This window comes from Dermacentor albipictus, chromosome 1 (assembly GCF_038994185.2).
Source record: "Dermacentor albipictus isolate Rhodes 1998 colony chromosome 1, USDA_Dalb.pri_finalv2, whole genome shotgun sequence".
In the NCBI taxonomy this organism is placed as follows: Eukaryota; Metazoa; Arthropoda; class Arachnida; order Ixodida; family Ixodidae; genus Dermacentor; species Dermacentor albipictus.
The window spans coordinates 20,629,744-20,650,728 of record NC_091821.1 but is presented as its reverse complement, the minus strand read 5'-3'; positions in this window follow the sequence as shown (position 1 = coordinate 20,650,728).

Sequence of the window (20,985 nt, the reverse complement as noted above, 5' to 3'; positions counted from 1 at the left end):
ATGCCTGAATACGCCTGCCAGACTCCCGAAGGATCTGACGCGGCTTCTAGGCCAGCACCTGGTGTTCCGTGGCAATACTACCGCGTGCCACTCACTTTCGGAGGAAAAGCCGGAGAAGATGTCGACGAGTGGCTCACGAACTACCGAAGGGTGAGCCGGTCTAACGGTTGGAACTCGACCGCACAGTTGTCCAATGTTGTATTTTCCCTTACCGACACTGCGCTCGTCTGGTACGAGAATCACGAAGACACGCTCACTTCGTGGGAGCTTTTCGTCGAGGAGCTCAGAGCGTGTTTTGGAGATTCTAGCGCAAAAAAGAAACGCGCTGAACAGACGCTTTCGCAACGAGCTCAGATTCCCGGCGAGACCTGTACGACTTATATAGAAGAAGTGCTGAAACTGTGTAAAATAGTCAACTCTCAAATGTCTGAAGATGACAAAGTTGGACATTTATTGAAAGGAATAGCCGAAGACGTCTACAATTTTTTGATCGGCAAGGAAAGCTTGGATTCCGTGTCTGACGTCATTCGCCACTGCCGAACCTTTGAGACGCTGAAGATGCGACGGATAATACCGAAGTTTGGTCGCCTGGCTAATGTCACGACGGTGGCGAGTGTAGACCCAAGCTCGTGTGTTGACCTTCCATCCACTATACGGCAGATTGTTCGCGAAGAGTTGCTCCATCAGGAAGAGATGTACCGTTGCACACCCGGCATCACTGGCGCGTACTCAGCACACGAGATGAGAAATACGGCCGTTTCGACGACATGGCAACCCACGGTGAACTCAGCGACCATCGAGTATAGGTCTACCCCACAAACGAGAGGGACCATGAGCTATCAAGGTCATGACTACGACCAACGCCCACTCCGCACACACGCCTCCCAGCGGCCGATGCCTAGCCATGATGAATGTCACCCACCTACTGTCTATGCAGTCGACAGCAACATGCGCGACTACATGGAAGAACATCGCAATTTGAGGCATCTGCCGGTATGTTTCCAATGCGGTGTCGCGGGCCACATAGCGAGGTTCTGCAATCGTCGCCCAACGACGTGGAATGGTCGATCCGGATCTTCAACAAGGCCCACACCTCCTACGAGGACAACTCAACAGCCGTACACCGCCTCTTGGTCAGCTGGCGTCCCTTCTGGCAACGATTACTGGCAGAGAAGCTTCCGGAGCCGCTCGCCCGCATCTGACAGGAGTTTGACGCCACCGCCGACTTCTCGTGCACCGCGTTTACGTCAATCTCCATCGCCAGTGCGCCGCTCAGCCTCGCCTTCACAACCGGAAAACTAGCTAGCGCGGCCGATGGGGGTGAGGTCGCTCGACATGTGCTATCGACAGAAATGCCCCCTGCAGTTGCTATGATTAAGAACAAAGTGCATGTACTTGTTGATGGTGTTGCTACAATGGCTTTAGTGGATACCGGAGCAACTGTATCCGTAATGAGTCTCGGTTTTAAAGGTCGGTTGGGGCGTAAAGTTGTATTTCGGTGGGACCAGGCTGCAACGTTTTGTGGAGTGAGCGGCGAGTCGTTGCGCCCTGTTTGTGTGTGCACTGCTGACGTATCCTTGGCTGGTGGAGTTTTCGCGACGGAATTTGTAGTTATTCCCCGATCGACGCACGAAGTGATTTTGGGCATCGACTTTTTGCGACAGTGTGGTGCGACCGTCGACTGTCGCACGGGGGAAGTTTGCGTCGATGGCCATGTTTCGTCCGGGCTCTTAGAGGAGACTTGCAGTCAAGGTGAACTTTGTGTATCTGCAGATGCTGTTGTGCCTGCGTCCACCTCTGTGTGCGTGCCGGTTGTGTGTCGCGGTGAAGTGCCAGACAGTTTCGATGCCTCCGTAGAGCCAATGCATCTAAATTGTATGAAGAAGAACATTTTTGTCCCTCATTGTGTGGTATCCATCGGCAAGGGGCGTGCTGGCTTGTGGACGGCCAACTGCTCGGCAGAACCCATCCTGCTTCCAGACGGCCTGAAACTCGCCTACTTTACAGAATACTCGTCCTCGTCCGTAGCCGTACTAACAGATCCGCCGTGTGAACCTGCTGACCTTCGCCACGTCTCAGACAAAAAGCTTCTGTCTATGGTAAACAAGTCACTCAGCACGAGGGAGCGCCATACCTTGGTGGATACGCTTTCTAAGCATCTGTCAGTGTTTGACTTTGCGCAGCCGGACAAAGCGTTCTCGATTCCCGAGTCACGAACACGCCATACTATAGATACGGGATCTGCGCGCCCGATCAGGCAAAAGCCTTATCGCGTGTCGCCTAACGAGCGGAAGATAATCGGGGAACAAGTGAGTGACATGATGAAAAATGGAATAATACAAGAGTCCTCGAGTCCTTGGGCAGCTCCAGTCATACTTGTCAGAAAGAAAGACGGTAACTGGAGATTTTGCGTAGATTATCGAAGATTAAACGCCGTGACTAAGAAGGATGTCTACCCCCTGCCCCGGATTGATGATGCAATTGATTGCCTGCATTCGGCCTCTTATTTTTCTTCAGTGGACCTGCGCTCAGGATATTGGCAAATCCCTATACACCCGGCAGACAAGGAGAAAACAGCCTTCATAACCCCGGATGGATTATTCGAATTCAATGTGATGCCATTTGGGTTGTGCAACGCTCCAGCAACCTTTGAAAGGTTCATGGACACCATTCTGCGTGGGTTAAAGTGGAACATCTGTATGTGCTATCTTGACGACGTTGTTATATTTGGGCGTACATTCAATGAGCACAATACGCGCCTGGATATTGTCCTCGACTGCATCAAAAACGCTGGCCTGGTTCTGAATTCCAAGAAATGTCACTTTGGTGACCGTCAAACCCTTGTGCTGGGTCACCTTGTTGACAAAGACGGTATCCGGCCTGATCCCCTCAAGACGGCAGCTGTCGAGGCATTCAGTGCACCGCAGTCAGTGAAGCAACTTCGCAGTTTTCTGGGCCTTTGCTCTTACTTTTGCCGATTTATTCCTGGTTTTGCTGACGTCGCTTATCCTCTGACAAATCTGCTACATAAAGACGCACGGTTTGACTGGACACCCGAGTGCGATTCTGCATTTCGTCAGCTGAAGTTCCTGTTAACCTCCCGACCTATCCTTCGCCACTTCAATCCTACTGCGCCGACAGAAATCCACACAGATGCTAGTGGCGTTGGTCTGGGTGCCGTATTGGTCCAACGCTATGACGACCGTCAGCACGTGATTGCTTACGCAAGCCGCTCGTTAAGCAAACCTGAACGGAATTACACGGTGACAGAGCAAGAATGCCTCGCTGTAATCTTTGCGGTTCAGCGATTTCGCTCGTACTTGTACGGACGCCCATTCCAAGTCGTCACAGACCACCATTCCCTGTGCTGGCTCGTGAACCTTCGCGACCCTTGTGGTCGCCTTGCGCGCTGGGCTTTGAGGTTGCAGGAATATAACTTCACTGTTTCCTACAAGAGTGGCCGAAAACACGCTGACGCAGACTGCCTTTCCCGTATGCCGCTTGCCACGACGGACTGCGACGCAGACGATTTTGATCATCTCGTCGCTTCTGTGACACCCGCTTTTCCGGATATCGATGCGTTCAAAGCAGAACAACGGACAGACACTAAATTGGAGCCACTCTTTACTTCTGCCCATTCAAGTGCAACAAGCAGCTACTGTGTACGTGACGGGCTCCTGTACAAAAGGAACTACTCAAGCACGGGTGCACGCTTCCTTCTAGTGGTGCCGGAGCGTCTCCGGCCAGCAATCCTTCAGGCTATGCACGATGACCCCACCTCCGGTCACTTAGGCACTGTGCGCACACTTTATCGCATTCAAGAACGCTTTTACTGGCCCCGGATGCGACATTCGGTTGAGTTTTATGTCGCCAGCTGCATACAGTGCCAACGTCGGAAACGCCCAACCACTGCCCCATCTGGTCTCCTTCAACCTGTGCCGCCTTCCAGCTCACCCTTTCGGCAAGTTGGAATTGATCTGTTGGGCCCTTTTCCAAAGTCATCTAAGGGGAACCGCTGGATAATTGTCTGCGCCGACTATTTCACACGCTATTGCGAGACGGCGGCTATACCATCAGCAACTGCCACCAAAGTGTCGCTTTTCTTACTTTACGCTATTGTTCTACGGCATGGACCGCCTGGTGTTATCATAAGTGACCGGGGACGTCAATTCACGGCGGATATCGTGGAAGAACTTGTGCGTTTATGTAACTCGCACCTCCGGCACTCGACGCCGTATCATCCCCAAACGAACGGCCTCACTGAGCGTACTAATCGAACAATCACCAATATGCTTTCCATGTATGTTGCGTCCGATCACAAGAATTGGGATGAAGTTCTACCGTTTATTACTTACGCCTACAACACCGCCAAGCACGAGACAACCGGCTACAGCCCCTTCTTCCTTCTATATGCTCGGCCGCCCCGGTATACGCTCGACACTGTCCTCCCTTTTTACGACCACGACAATCCTACGGTCGCCGATGCGCTATGCCTCGCTGAAGAGGCTCGGCGACTTGCGCGTCTTCGGACTTTGGCATCACAAGAAAACTCCAAAGGCCGCTACGACGCACGACATCGGCCTGTTATATATCACCCTGGTGATCTCGTTTGGCTTTGGACTCCCACAAGGAAGCGCGGTTTGTGTCAAAAGCTGCTGGCAAACTACGATGGACCGTATGTTGTCATCGACAAAGTCAGCTAAGTTAACTATACTCTCGCGCGCCTCACGAACACTGGTAGACGTTCTGCTAGGACACAAGTCGCACATGTCGCACGGTTGAAATCATGCACACCACGACAAGCTAGTTGACTCGCCCAGGGGGCTTTGTCTGCGAGGGGAGGCATGTTACGTCCAAGCGCGTCAAAGGGACGCGGGGATCAAGAAGAGAGGGGAAGAGGAGAACGAAGACTGTGCAGCGGCCATTCCTGTTGTTCGTAGCCTGCCGTTCCTGCTCTCGCACGCCTCAATAAACCCCTTTTCCCCGTGCTTGTAACAATATATATATATATATATATATATATATATATATATATATATATATATATATATATATATATATATATATATATATATATATATATATATATATATATATATATATATTCTTCACTTGAAGAAACTTCGTGTGACCCGGAAGAATTGAGTGCTGAAGTGACGGCGTTATACGAGATATGAGTATATACAAGACCTCTTAGTAGAAGACAGTTCAATTTCACAGCCGGAGTCCTCTTGGCAGTGTAATCTTCCTTCGTGTAATTGTCGCATACTTGGCTATCACTAATACTGCTTCGCATTTCCGGCGAGATTGCAGCCTAGCTCTTTTTTTTTTTCTGTGAGTCCGAGTACAAGAGCTGCTGCGCATGACTGCTGTTTATTCTTATTTCGAGTGAATCCGGCTTGGCCTCATTTCGGTTACTGAGTGAATTACACAGTGTTCCCCAACTATCATGGTCCAAGACTTAAAAGAAGAGCAGTTGCGTTACTCGAAGAAAACCTTGTGCATATTGTTTCCAGTACAGTGGAGTAGTCGACAGTAATTCTTTCGTTACTGAGATTTAATTCGGTAATTACAATTAATTGTTCAACTCGAGAAGTACTATCCTAATTTTCAAAGTGCTAATGAGGCATTTGTAAGCACTCAAAAATGACATCTAACTGGGGCATTTTGAGCAACGTACTAATTAGGTACAATTTGTTTTCGACAGGCAAAGAAAGCGCACGAAGTATGAAAAATACCACGTGAGTGCGCTCCCACCTGCATCATAAAGCAGCGCCCTCAAATAAGCTGATGGAAAGCAACCGCATTGCCTGTCGAAATCCCGAAGAGACAACACATCACCTTGATAATGGTATGGAAGGAGCACCAACAGCAGGTTTCGCGGCTTCGCAGCTCTAACCTTCCTCTCATTTCTACGTCACACTTATTATCCGTCTCTGAAGGCCGACTCATCCCATTGATAACAAAAGTCCCTTGATAACGCGCCCTAAGCGCCGCTATGCATGACCACGCACGAAATACGAAAAGCAATGTAATAGGTATAGAATGTTTCAAAATTCCGCGGCTTTGCTCGCACCGCATCGGAAGAGTGCGCGCGAAGCTATATTTCGCGCCAGAAACTTGCTTCGGACCAAAGCCAAATTAAAGCGACGGTTTTAGCTTTCGTGAAAGTGTATACGGGCCTCAAAAACAGGTTCGTGGCAAAAAACAAAAGCGAAATAAACGGATCGGGAAACGACCAACGTGTAGAGAAGGCGAAACCGATGCGTTCAAGAAAGTGAATATAACACATCTAAATGAGCCGATTTAGCAATCAGGATGTCTGCACCAAAAAAGCAGAAAAAATCCGTCACATTTCAGTGTGCCCTTAAAATCTATGAATTCGTAAGGTCCGTTAAACACCAGCCTATATGACGTGTTCGAATACGTCTCCTTTTGCTGCTACGCAGTACTGGGTCCGTTTTATCCCCTCTTCAGTGGCTGTCTTGATGACCGATGCCGGAATTCTAAGCAGACATACGTTATCCTTACCTTGAATTAATCTGGCTTCCATCTCGATCATGTAAGCACGATCTTTCACATAAAGCCAAAGAAAGAAATTGAGCGGAGAGAGGTCAGGTGACCTAGCCGGTCCATTTACGAGCCCGTACCTTGCAATCTATTGCGCATGAAAAGTCGCATGCAGCCAGTTTCGTGCTCGGCTGCTGCATCTTGCGGGGGCCCCATCTTGCTGATACCAGAGAAGTGGAAGACGTGACAGCGGGACTTCACTGAGAAACTCATCCACCACACCTTCAAGGATTTCGTTCACGTAACGCTGTCCAGTCAGTGTGTGATCGAAGAAGATGGGATCGATTATAGCATCGGCGGAGATTCCGAACCACACATTGAGAACCACTGGTACTGGTGCTGATTGCGCTTTACCCAGTGTAGATTGGGGACACCCCAATAGTGTGCATTATGCAAATTTACCTAGGCGTTTATGCGAAAATTGGCTTCATCTGTGCACATGATGTTGCTCAATAAGTCCGGTGACTCATCGGCTTTTGTGAGGACACAATTCGGGAAATATAGACGATTCTACAGGTCCCTATCTTCTAAGCATTGGTGCTGGTTAAGGTGGTACGGGTTAAAGGCCGTCATTTAGAATCCTCCAAACAGATGACTTGGAAATTGGTATCTGGGCGGCCACGTCCAGGCACGCTATCATGAGGGTTTGAGGCCATAAATGCTATAGAATATCCGCGCGTAGGCTAGGACTCAAAGAGGAGTTTCATAATTTAAAAGCCCGTGTCTTCCAATCTATAGCGCATGAAAAGTCGCATCCAGCCAGTTTCTTGCTCGGCTGCTGCTGTGTGCCGGTGCCCCATCCCAGATGGAGATAAAGTTTTCATAAATTCTGATGATAGTCGATGCGTTTTGTCTACCACTACACATCCATGATGTATATATATATATATATATATATATATATATATATATATATATATATATTTGCGTCATCCTTCTTGTTGCCATTTGCAGATCCCAAGGCAAGCATCATGTTTACCTTCTGCTCATTAAGGCATGGCGACTGGGACGAAACAACACGCACCTTTAAACCTTTGCACTGACGTTGTCGAATCAGTTTTGTGGTGAGAGCTCTTGTGGCAAAAAAAAAAAAACATCCGTGCAGTAAAGCTACGCTAAGACGCTAAGCTATCACAGCTTGCATCCAACTACCACTAAAGGCGACGTGTTACTTCGGCCGGGACGCAGCAGATAAGGCACTAGCTTGATTACGATGTTTTTTTTCTTTATTTCCTTTATTTCGTTCTGGATAACTGAAAGGGAGCCTGTGCGAGGGCGCCGCTTTATGATCCGGGTGGGAACACAGTCACGTGGTATTCTTCATATTCCGTGGGGTTTATTTATCAGTCGGAAAAAAATTAATACGCCATTAGTACGTCGCTGAAAATACCGCAGTTAGATGTGCCGTCGCTGTGCCTTCATATGCCTCATTGCGACTTCGACAATAGAATAGCACGTCTCGAATTAGATAATTAATTACAATTGCCTAATTAAATCTAAGTAAAGAAAAAATTATTGGCAGCTACTCCACTGTACTGTAAACAATATGCACTAGGTTATCTTCGAGGAACGCGCGCATTGCTCTCTTTTTTTAAATCTTGGTGCAGGATAGTTAATTCGACACCCTGTATATATTTACCACCTTTGCATGCGACTGACGATGGTTACATCCCTAATAAATGTTGTAAATTATTAGAAATGTTTTTTTTTTCATGAGTCGTTAGGATTGCTTACTGGAAAAAGGAGCAATACTGGGACACGCAACATCCACGTGCATTTCACACGCGATTGATGAAAGACTCTGCCGAAGGGATCACTAAAGTCTATAGGTGTTTTTTTTTCATGGTCAAAAAAGCAGGTAAAGCAATTTGAAGCGTGGTAACCTTACAGCAACATATTCATTTGCCAGGCATAAGCTATCCATACCTTTAGAAATGATTTTTATTTGGCCACCTCCATCTCCTTCGAAAACATAGTAAACTTTGTCCTGTGTGTATACTTAAATATATAGTATATGTGTATGGTGTTTACAATTGAAATTCAAAACAATGTTCAAGTGAGAAAATACGGATGAGGCAACCTCCGCTAGTGCTTCTAATGCGAGTGTCCCCCTGTTGTCATGATTTGCAGAAATAAACCGAAAGTATGAATTAAAAGCCGTGTAGGACCGCGGCGCCGACAATGACGCATTAAGCTATTAGCCCCAGTAAAATTTCAAGCGAAAAGGCAGAGGAAGTCAAAAGAAACCTCAAATGATGTGGGGGACAAAGCTCTGGTAACGGCACTTTGGGTGTGGGGGGGGGGGGGGAGGCAGGTGGCTTCGGAATCGCCCGCAATCGCCCACGCCAGCTTAAAGGAGGCTGAAAAGACAAGAGGGACTGCAAACCTGCCTGCCACCTTCCTTAGGTTGCGAGTGACTCAGTGAATATACGGTACCACTTCAGGTCTTACGGCTATAATATTCGTTTTCACCGTTGCTTTGCTCCTATAAATCCTTTTACCTCCTGCAGGAGGGTGTCCACCACTGGCGTTTTAAGCTGGCGCGGCTCTGCCCTCGCACCTCCCGTAATCCTAAAGGAAGGCAAGGCTGTGGCACGAACCATACCAAGCCGTATGCAAAATTCAATGCAGGAGTTGTGTACGAAATCCCCTTGGCGTGTGGCAAGTCCTACGTAGGGCCGACAGGACGATGCCTGAATGATCGAGCCAGGGAACATGAGCAAAAGTTAACGAAAGATGAATTGGCCCACTTGCCTGGCGCACTGCAATACGTGCCCCTGTGCACCACTCTTTAAGAAGATAAAGATTCTGGGGAGAAACCAGGACCAGACTGCACGCGAACTGATGGAGGCATATCACGCAAAAAGAAAGGCCAATACTGTGTTAGTGACACTTCCATTAGGTTCTTTCAATGGGAGGCAGATTTCTTTTATAATTGGTTGCCCCGCTAGGCTGATGAGTGTTCTTGTTTGCTGCGTTCTGCGCATGTTCTATTTGTCGATATATGCCCACAGTCTCCCTCACCAGAGCAGGATTGGCCACCCTGGTGCAGTACTTGGCCACAACTTCCTATATGAATACAACAATCAAACACCGGCCCTCAGTCCCCAGCAGCCGCGAAGCAACTGACCATGGCGGCGGTCAGATCTGTGACGTAGCGGAGGGTGCTAAGAATCCCTGGCTCCGGACAGGCCGCCATTGGAATTTGAACCTGGCAACATTTAACGTTAGAACGTTATCTAAGTGAGGCGAGTTTAGCAGTTTTATTGGAGGAATTAGAGGGTAGTAAATGGGATATAATAGGGCTCAGTGAGGTCAGGACAAAGGAAGCATATACACTGCTAAAAAGCGGGCACGTACTGCGCAACCGGGGCTTAGCGGAGAGACGAGAACTAGGAGTCGGATTCCTGATTAATAAGGATATAGCTGGTAACATAGAGGAATTCTATAGCATTAACGAACGGGTGGAAGGTCTTGTTGTGAAACTTAATAAGAGGTACAAATTAAAGGTCGTACAGGTCTGCGCCCCTACATCCAGTCATGATGACCAGGAAGCCGAAAGCTTCTATGAAGACGTGGAATTGGCGATGGGTAAAGTCAAAACAAAATACACTCTACTGATGGGCGACTTCAATGCCACGGTAAGCAAGAAGCAGGTTGGAGACAAGTCAGTAGGGTAATATGACATAGGCTCTAGGAATAGCAGGGGAGAGTTATTAGTATTACGTTCTTCCGCAAGCGGGATAGCCGAAAGTGGACGTGGAGGAGCCCGAATGGCGAGACTAGAAATGAAATAGACTTTATACTCTGCGCTAACCCTGGCATCATACAAGATGTGGACGTGCTCGGCAAGGTGCGCTGCACTGACCATAGGATGGTAAGAAGTCTAATTAGCCTAGACTTGAGGAGGTAACGGAAGAAACTGGTACACAAGAAGCCAATCAATGAGTTAGCAGTATGAGGGAAACTAGAGGAATTCCGGATCAAGCTATAGAACAGGTATTCGGCTTTAACTCAGGAAGAGGACCTTAGTGTTGAAGCAATGAACGACAATCTCATGGGCACCATTAAGGAGTGCGCAATAGAAGTCGGTGGTAACGCCGTTAGACAGGAGACCAGTAAGCTATCGCAGGAGACGAAAGATCTGATCAAGAAACGCCAATGTATGAAAGCCTCTAACCCTACAGCTAGAATAGAACTGGCAGAACTTTCTAACTTAATCAACAAGCGTAAAACAGCGGACATCAGGAACTATAATATGGATAGAATTGAACAGGCTCTCAGGAACGGAAGAAGCCTAAAAGCAGTGAAGAAGAAACTAGGAATAGGCAAGAATCAGATGTATGCGTTAAGAGACAAAGCCGGCAATATCATTACTAATATGGATGAGATAGTTCAAGTGGCTGAGGACTTCTATAGAGATTTATACAGTACCAGTGGCACCCACGACGATAATGGAAGAGAGAATAGTCTAGAGGAATTTGAAACCCCACATGTAACGCCGGAAGAAGTAAAGAAAGCCTTCGGAGCTATGCAAAGGGGGAAGGCAGCTGAGGAGGATCAGGTAACAGCAGATTTGTTGAAGGATGGTGGGCAGATTGTTCTAGAAAAACTGGCCGCCCTGTATACGCAATGCCTCATGACTTCGAGCGTACCGGAGTCTTCGAAGAACGCTAACATTATCCTAATGTATAAGAAAGGGGACACCAAAGACTTGAAAAATCAAGCTTGACTTGATTGCTATCAAGACTTGACCGATCAGCTTACTGTCCATTGCCTACAAAGTATTTACTAAGGTAATCGCAAATATAATCAGGAGCACCTTAGACTTCCGTCCACCAAAGGACCAGGCAGGATTCCGTAAAGGCAACTCAACAACAGACCATATTCACACTATCAATCAGGTGATAGAGAAATGTGCGGAATATAAGCAATCCTTATATATAGCTTTCATTGACTACGAGAAAGGGTTTGATTCAGTCGAAACCTCAGCAGTAATGGAGGCATTACGGAATCAGGGTGTAGACGAGCCTTATGTAAACATACACAAAGATATCTATAGCGGCTCCACAGCCACCGTAGTCCTCCATAAAGAAAGCAACAAAATCCTAATAAAGAAAGGCGTCAGGCAGGGAGATACGATCTCTCCAATGCTATTCACAGCATGTTCACAGGAGGTATTCAGAGATCCGGATTGGGAAGAATTGGGGATAAGAGTTAATGGATAATACCTTAGTAACTTGAGATTCGCTGATGATATAGCCTTGCTTAGTAACTCAGAGGACCAACTGCAATGCATGCGCACTGACCTGGAGAGGCAAAGCAGAAGGGTGGGTGGTCTAAAAATTAATCTGCAGAAAATAAATGTTTCACAGTCTCGGAAGAGAAGAGCAGTTTACGATAGGCAGCGAGGTACTGGAAGTGGTAAGGGAATACATCTACTTAGGACAGGTAGTGACCGCGGATCCGGATCATGAGACTGAAATAATCAGAAGAATAACAATGCGCTGGGGTGCGTTTGGCAGGCATTCTCAGATCATTAACAGCAGGTTGCCGTTATCCCTCAAGAGAAAAGTGTATAACAGCTGTGTCTTACCAGTACTCACGTACGGAGCAGAAACCTGGAGGCTTACGAAAAGGGTTCTACTTAAATTGAGGACGGCGCAACGAGCTATGGAAAAGAATGGTGGGTGTAACGTTAAGGGATAAGAAAAGATCAGATTGGCTGAGGGAACAAACGCGAGTTAATGACATCTTAGTTGAAATCAAGAAAAAGAAATAGGCATGGGCAGGACACGTAATAAAGAGGGAAGATAACCGGTGGTCATTAAGGGTTACGGACTGGATTCCAAGGGAAGGGAAGCGTAGCAGGGGGCGGCAGAAAGTTAGGTGGGCGGATGAGATTAAGAAGTTTGCAGGGACAACATGGCCACAATTAGTACATAACCGCGGTAGTTGAAGTATGGGAGAGGCCTTTGCCCTGCAGTGGGCGTAACCAGGCTGATGATGATATTGATGATGATGATGATGATGATGATGATGATGATGATGATGATGCCCGCGGGTTGCCGTGAATGAACCAGTTGAAAGATACAACCCGTGTCGTTTTCGTGTTCTCTTCCGCTGCCCCTGTCTTTATTTGCGGTCAATATGATATGTAGTTGTTCAGCTATTCGTAAGGAAAGCGCATCGGCACAAATACGCTCGTTAATTGGAGGTGCCTGAAGTATATTTAAAACAGCTTCGCTGATTACTTCATTGCTATACGCAAATCTGGCACCGCTATCTGCTTCTGAGCACGCTCGGAGGCGCGTCACGTATGAATGGGTGCACCCATCAGACATTCTTTCATATTTTCTTACACCCATTCTTTTTCTCACGTTTTCTGTTCTCTGCGAAAAATTACTGAATACGTTCACACTGTACCATCCCTTTATTTCAGCAGTTACGTGCACGCAACTAGCCGGGCTGGCGTGTGTAAAACACCATATTCCATCTGTAAAAATCTTAGCATCGCTTTAAATTTACATGTCCACGTGTTATAAACTGCAGCTCACTTCCATGTATACAGAGCAGGCAGCGATTACATTATCACTCTTTCTATACCAGCTTTTACCCGCTGCTGCGTTGCTGTCACCGCTGCCCAGATATGACTTGTCGCAGACGCGACAAGATAGACTAGTTTTGAATACACAATTACTTTTACCAATACACTACACCAATGTATCAGGAGTTCACTCTACGTTGTGTTTATGGGTGGCATTAAAGAAATACAACACTTTACTGTACACATCTTGTTTCCCATTTATCCCAGCTTGCGGTCATCAGACGTGGGAACAAAAGCACATGTTACTTATTAACATTGTTCAAAAACAGTTTCTTATATGCACAATAATTCAAAAATTAACAAAGTGCGTTAGAATAGGCATAAGAATGGCAGCATACATTTATGGCATTTATAGCCACATTGGTGGAAAGGCCTGCAAAAGTGGCTGCAATATGATGATATTGCCAGCCAGCCAGCCAGCAATGATGGCTGGCTGGCTGGCTGGCTGGCTGGCTGGCTGGCTATGTTATGAGCGTCCCCTTTTTGAACGGGGCGGTGGGTTGCGCCATCAAGCTCTTGCTATTATACTGCCTAATGTCCTACCTAAGTTAAGCAATAAAAAAATAAAAAATAATAAACACTGTGAACTCCCACTACCAAATTTTCTGATCCCCTATTGCTAACTGTGCTTTTGTACACCTCCGTTTTTTGTCGTTTTCCCACTTTTCGTCCACCAATCCTCCAATCGCATCTTACTAATGCCTATTGCGGGCATGTTTACTTTTCCACTGCTCCCGCTGAACCCAAGGGCTTCAAGGCGGCCAATCGTGCCTAAATCGATCGCTGGGTAGACGTCTTCACATTCTAATCAAAAATGCTCCATAGTTTCCCTAGCTTTACCGACACAAGCACATACTTCTTGTTCCTTCTTATATGTCGCTTTATAGGTGCGTGTTCTAAGGCATCCCGATCTCGCTTCGAAAATTAATTAGCTTCCCTTTGAGTTATCGTATATTGTTTCTTTCATGATTTAGTTTTTTCCTCTTAACAAGAAGCTTTAGCTCGGGCCCAACTCCGACGCGGCCTATTCAAATACATGTAAAACGCAAAAACATTTTTATGAGATAACCCCTGGACCGATTTTAATGAAGTTTATTGCATTTGAAAGAGAAATTTAAATTCTAGTGACTATTGGAAGCGGAATTTTGATTTAGGGCTTGAATTTTCTTAAAACGATTTTCAAATATTTGACCGCTTGAAAAAAATACAAGCACGAAGTTTACAAATTCATAACTCTGCATCAAGAACCGATATCGCGGTTCTGTAAACGGCATCCATTAGATCATTCAAAGCGGACAAATTCAATATGTCATTTTGTTAATGACAATTAATTAATGACGTGAATTTGTTACGCTGTTTACAAAGGTATTGCAAAAGTTGTATTTCCTTATTATTAATTTTTTTATATTCATGTGTAACATATCAATTTTGTCCGCTTTAAATGTACTATTCGATGCAACTCACAGAATCGTATTATCATTTTTCGTTGTTGAGTTACAGAGTTGTAAACTTGATAGTTTCGTTTTTTGAAAATTTTCGATTTTTGCCAATTTCTAATAAAAAGTTGACGACCTAACTCAAGAATTCGAAACCAACAGTCACTAGATTTCAAGTTTTTCTTTCAAATGCAACAAATCTCGTCAAATTTGGTGCCGTGGTTGCCGATAAAAACGAATTCTCCTTTTACATGCATTTAGATAGGAGCACCCGAGCTAAAGCTTCCTCTTAAGTAGTTACTCATGGCAGGTTTATTTTCCATTGCCGCCACCCTTGAGATTATTTCAGCCTCTCTGACTTTCCGCTTGACGTTCTTTGTTGCTGTGTTGCCCACCCTACAGGCCGCACACTTGCTGGTAAGCTTCCTAGTTCTTTTCCTCCACTGTGAATCAATGTTTTTTCCTGTACAGATACCTGAACACTCTCCCAGCCCATTTACTTTCTTTCATATTCCTCAGCCGTTCTTCATACTCAATTTTACTGTGCGCTTCCCTCACTTCAAAACTAGCCAAGCCGATATCACCCTGCAAAGCTTCATTTGTAGTTTTTCCGTGAGCGCCCAATGCGAGACGACCCACTCACCTTTGGTTCCCATCGAGCCCTGATTGTACCCCTGATGTAAAGCAAACAACCGCATTTCCAAAAGTAAGTCCTGGAACCATTACACCTTTCCACATACCTCGGAGGACCCCGTACCTATTATATCCCCATAGCGCTCTGTGCTTCATTATGGCTGCATTTCTCTTCCCCTTTCCTGTTATTGTTTTTTCCTCTGTTTCCATATATCTATCTCCTTCGTGTATCCATATACCAAGGAATTTATATTCTGTTGCCCGAGGTATTTCCTGGCCCTGTATCTCCACTGTCTGTTCACTGTTTTCATTAAATACCATAAGACCTGATTTTCTAACAATAAATATAAAACCTAAATTGTTGCCTTCCTGTCCACAGATATTGGCCAGACGTTGCAAGTCATTTTGCTTGTTATCTAGCAACACAATATCGTCCGCATAAAATAAACCTGGGAGCTGCTGCTCTACTACTGTATCCGCCTGTTTGTATGAGAGATTAAACCCAATATTACTTCCTTTTAGCGCCCTCTCCATCCTCCCCATGTACATCATAAACAGCAGCGGGGATAAAGGGCACCCCTGCCTAAGTCCCTTGTTGACATGAACTTTCTCCTCGCTCCTCATCCCTTCCCATTCAACGCAAACGGTATCTTCAAGGTAAATATATCTCAAAGGCTGTAGACAATCATCACCTAAGCCTTCCTCTTCCAGACTATCCCACAATATGTTGCGGTCTACGTTGTCATAGGCTCCTCTAATGTCTAAAAAGGCCTCATATAACGGTATGCTTTCTACTTTCGATATTTCAATACACTGAGTAAGAACAAATAAGTTATCATCTAAACGCCTACCTATTCTGAAGCCATTCTGAAGTCCTCCCAAAATGACATTATTCTCTACCCAAGCTTGAAGATTTAATTTCATTGCCTGCATTGCTAGCCTGTATATTACCGATGTAATGGTCAACGGTCTATACGATGTGAATTCTATATTTCTCCCCCTTGCCTTTACAAATTCAATTCATTCTACTTTGTCGCCAACTGTCTGGTATTCGTCTATCTTTTAGAGTTTGTTCCACTGCTTTCACCAGAGCTTCCTTACTTTTTGGCCCTAGTTCATTAATCCGCCTAACGGGAACATCGTCTGGCCCTGTGGCTGTGCTCTTAGGAATTTTCTCTTCTGCTTTCTTCCAGTTCAAATATGTCAGCACCAGCTCCTTTTCCATCTGGTTCTCTTCTTGGCATGCAACCTCGTCATTGCCTTGGAAACATTCAGCTGTTATTTTTCGGATGTAATTTAAAACCGCTTCCCCTTCCAGTCTGTTTTCATCTTCGTCTGGGATATGTTGTTGTATTGTTGTTGACCTCCTACCTAATATGTCGTTCCAAAATATTTTAAGTGGGGCCTTCTTTTTATCACGTATTTCTGACAACCAACGTTCACTTTCACCTTTTAATTTTGCTTGCACCACTATTTGAACCATAGACTTTTCTCCCGGTACATTTCCCATTTATTGGTTACTTCATCCTGCGGTAACTGCGCCTTCTTTGCCTGACTGTGCTCTCGAGATGCTTTCTGTCGTTCGGCGATCGCTTCTCGTATCTCGATGTTCCGCCAGCTTTTAGGATTCTTTTTTCCTTTCCAACGAACATGTTGTTTGACTTTCCGTATTTCTGTCGTTATTACACTTAGAAGCTCACCATATTCCCACTCCTTACTTGGCCATTTGCCAAGTTCTTCCTCGACTCTAGTGACTATATTTGCTATTTGTTCAGTGTTCAAATTCGGACTGGCCATTTTGCACTCCTTGCTCTCTTTCCCAACTACCTATCCCATGTTCAAAATGATGCGTTTATGGTCGCTCCCTATGCTGCTATGCCGTTCCTCATCAATGACCATTTCTCTCAATAAAGGGAAAATCAGACATCCACCAATTCGTAGCGATTGCTACATGGAAAACCCATACGGGTTCCTCGAAAGAAAAGCCTCATAGTTGAAGGAAAATTCGTCCTGGTCCAGGACTCGAACCCGGGACCACCGCCTTTCCGGGCCGGCCGCTCTACCATCTGAGCTAACCAGGCGGCTAGCAGACGGCAGGGCGAAGTCGAATTTGTCGACAACACGAAGCAAAGGCAAGAGTTTGACGTAGTAGTTCTGCGGAAACCCGCAAGGTGGAGAGAAGTAATGAATAAAGGGAAAATCAGACATCCACCAGTTCGTAGCGATTGCTACATAGGAAACCCATACGGGTTCCTCGAAAGAAAAGCCTCATAGTTGAAGGAAAATTCGTCCTGGTCCGGGACTCGGACCCGGGACCACCGCCTTTCCGGGCCGGCCGCTCTACCATCTGAGCTAACCAGGCGGCTAGCAGACGGCAGGGCGAAGTCGAATTTGTCGACAACACGAAGCAAAGGCAAGAGTTTGACGTAGTAGTTCTGCGGAAACCCGCAAGGTGGAGAGAAGTAATGAATAAAGGGAAAATCAGACATCCACCAGTTCGTAGCGATTGCTACATAGGAAACCCATACGGGTTCCTCGAAAGAAAAGCCTCATAGTTGAAGGAAAATTCGTCCTGGTCCGGGACTCGAACCTGGGACCACCGCCTTTCCGGGCCGGCCGCTCTACCATCTGAGCTAACCAGGCGGCTAGCAGACGGCAGGGCGAAGTCGAATTTGTCGACAACACGAAGCAAAGGCAAGAGTTTGACGTAGTAGTTCTGCGGAAACCCGCAAGGTGGAGAGAAGTAATGAATAAAGGGAAAATCAGACATCCACCAGTTCGTAGCGATTGCTACATAGGAAACCCATACGGGTTCCTCGAAAGAAAAGCCTCATAGTTGAAGGAAAATTCGTCCTGGTCCGGGACTCGGACCCGGGACCACCGCCTTTCCGGGCCGGCCGCTCTACCATCTGAGCTAACCAGGCGGCTAGCAGACGGCAGGGCGAAGTCGAATTTGTCGACAACACGAAGCAAAGGCAAGAGTTTGACGTAGTAGTTCTGCGGAAACCCGCAAGGTGGAGAGAAGTAATGAATAAAGGGAAAATCAGACATCCACCAGTTCGTAGCGATTGCTACATAGGAAACCCATACGGGTTCCTCGAAAGAAAAGCCTCATAGTTGAAGGAAAATTCGTCCTGGTCCGGGACTCGAACCTGGGACCACCGCCTTTCCGGGCCGGCCGCTCTACCATCTGAGCTAACCAGGCGGCTAGCAGACGGCAGGGCGAAGTCGAATTTGTCGACAACACGAAGCAAAGGCAAGAGTTTGACGTAGTAGTTCTGCGGAAACCCGCAAGGTGGAGAGAAGTAATGAATAAAGGGAAAATCAGACATCCACCAATTCGTAGCGATTGCTACATGGAAAACCCATACGGGTTCCTCGAAAGAAAAGCCTCATAGTTGAAGGAAAATTCGTCCTGGTCCAGGACTCGAACCCGGGACCACCGCCTTTCCGGGCGGCCGCTCTACCATCTGAGCTAACCAGGCGGCTAGCAGACGGCAGGTCGAAGTCGAATTTGTCGACAACACGAAGCAAAGGCAAGAGTTTGACGTAGTAGTTCTGCGGAAACCCGCAGAACTACTACGTCATCTACCACGTCTCCTTTCTCCTATGTAGCAATCGCTACGAACTGGTGGATGTCTGATTTTCCCTTTATTCATTGCTTCTCTCCATCTTGCGGGTTTCCGCAGAACTACTACGTCAAACCATTTCTCTTAACTTATCATGAATTCCTTCTGGCGTCAGACAGTAATCAATGGCCGATTGCCGGTTTCCCACTTCCGACGTGATCTGCCCTTCACACTTAGGCCCTGTATTCCCGATAACGAGGCTTTGTTGCTCACAAAGGTTTAGCATTGACTTCCCGTTGCTGTCGGTATAGCCATCTAAATCCTGTATGCGGGCATTCATGTCACCTAATCGGACAATTTCAGCAACATTCCCGAAACCCTTATTATCAGCGCTTATGCATTCCACTAACTCTTTATTCATCTCTATGCAATTATTTCCAGTCCACAAATACGTAACGCCCAGCCAAGTTTTTTTTCCACTCATTGTACCTGGGGCCCTATAACGTAAAACTATTCTAATATGTTTTTATTCCAGTCTCCAGATGTCAAATTTGCGTAACCGCCGAATCGGGCGGTAACCCACAGTGTTGTTTAACGAGACCAATCAAATGCTTTCCTTGTTAATTGGAGGCCACTTTTGCTTGCTTTAAAAACGAATAACATTGTCTACACTGAGCGGCTTGTGTTATCTAATTGGCCGATAAGAGACGAGGAGCACGGCTCAAGTGGAGAGGGATTCGATGGGGCCGAGCCAGTGCACTGAAAATCGATAACCGGATGAAGAGGGTGCTCCGGCGTCTGCGATTGGTCCGCTTTCCCTTACTTAGCTTGGGGTGGCTCGTCGAAAATCGCGGCGGCATGTAACGGAAGGTTAAGAATGCCGGTAAAAAGGATCATCAGCAAAGAAAGGTTGACTGACTGAGGTCGTAAACGTGCCGAAAGTTCTCGAAAACGTTACATAGCCACTCAAAAAGTATTATTGTGCGCAAATAAACCAATGCTCTCTGGCAGGTGCGAGTAGTCAGTGCCTGAGCGATCGGCGGCAGCCATTTTTATTCCTTTCGGAACGGGACAGCCTGCGGCTATTCAGAGAAAAATTCAGTTTTGTTCGGCATATTAATGCATCTTTAGCGCGTACACGTCACTTTGACGCGGTGAGTTGTCGCGGTTTTGTGACGCCGCGTTGGAGGCAGGTGAAGTGGGTGCAGCCCGAAAACTTTTGACCAATAGCCGAGGTCTAATGGCGAAAAAGCGTCGAATGAGAAATAACTGTTTTTCTTTTCTTCTTTGCAGTCATGCATAACCAGTGTGTTCACATCATATCAAATGGGGAGTTACCGCGGTTTTCGTGACGTCGCGTGAAAGACAGGCGTGGAGGGGGGGGGGGTTAAAAAGTTGTTGGCCAATGGCAGAGGGATGATTGCAGAATTGGAATAGAAAAGTTTGGAATAGCTTTACATTATAGCGCCCCTGATAACCAAAGATGCTCTTGACATTTTGAATTTACTCTTTTCCATTTGGCTCCCTGAGCATTCCGACTCCCCCTGCCTTTCTTTCCGACTTAGTCCTCTTGCACCCTTGCCAAACATAATTCTCAATAACTGGCGGCTCTTCTGAGTCTCTAAGGTGCGTTTCTGTAACCGCATACACCCCTATTTGTTCTCTATTTAACTGCTCCTCAATCTCTGCCCACTTTTCCTTTCTTCTGCCGCCCTGCAAATTTATGTAGCCTAATGCATGGCGAGCTCTCTTTCTTGCTTTCCTCCTTTTTCTGTTATCGACGGCGATGCTCTTCTGAGGTTCCCCTAGGGAACCTCCTTCATTAATATCTACTCTGGCCTCCTGAGCGCCCGCAGGCCCCCTAAAAAAGCAACAGCGCGACCACCAATTCGCCAGCCCACTCCTCGTGCCAGCCTGTAATTGAAGTGGATCCCGTCTCATTTAAAACCACCACATCTTCTCACTTCCCTGTTTACTTCGACAACCTCGAAGCCTTCCTCTCGGCTCATTTTCTATATTGCCTCATTAGCAGCCACTACGGCTCTTTGTGCGTGACTGTCACGTACAGGCACATCCGGCACCGTGCACACCACGATCTGCACCTGAGGGGATAGCTCGCGCAAGTCGTCCATCCCATTTGCCAAGCGCTGGGCTAGTCCTGTCCCATTTC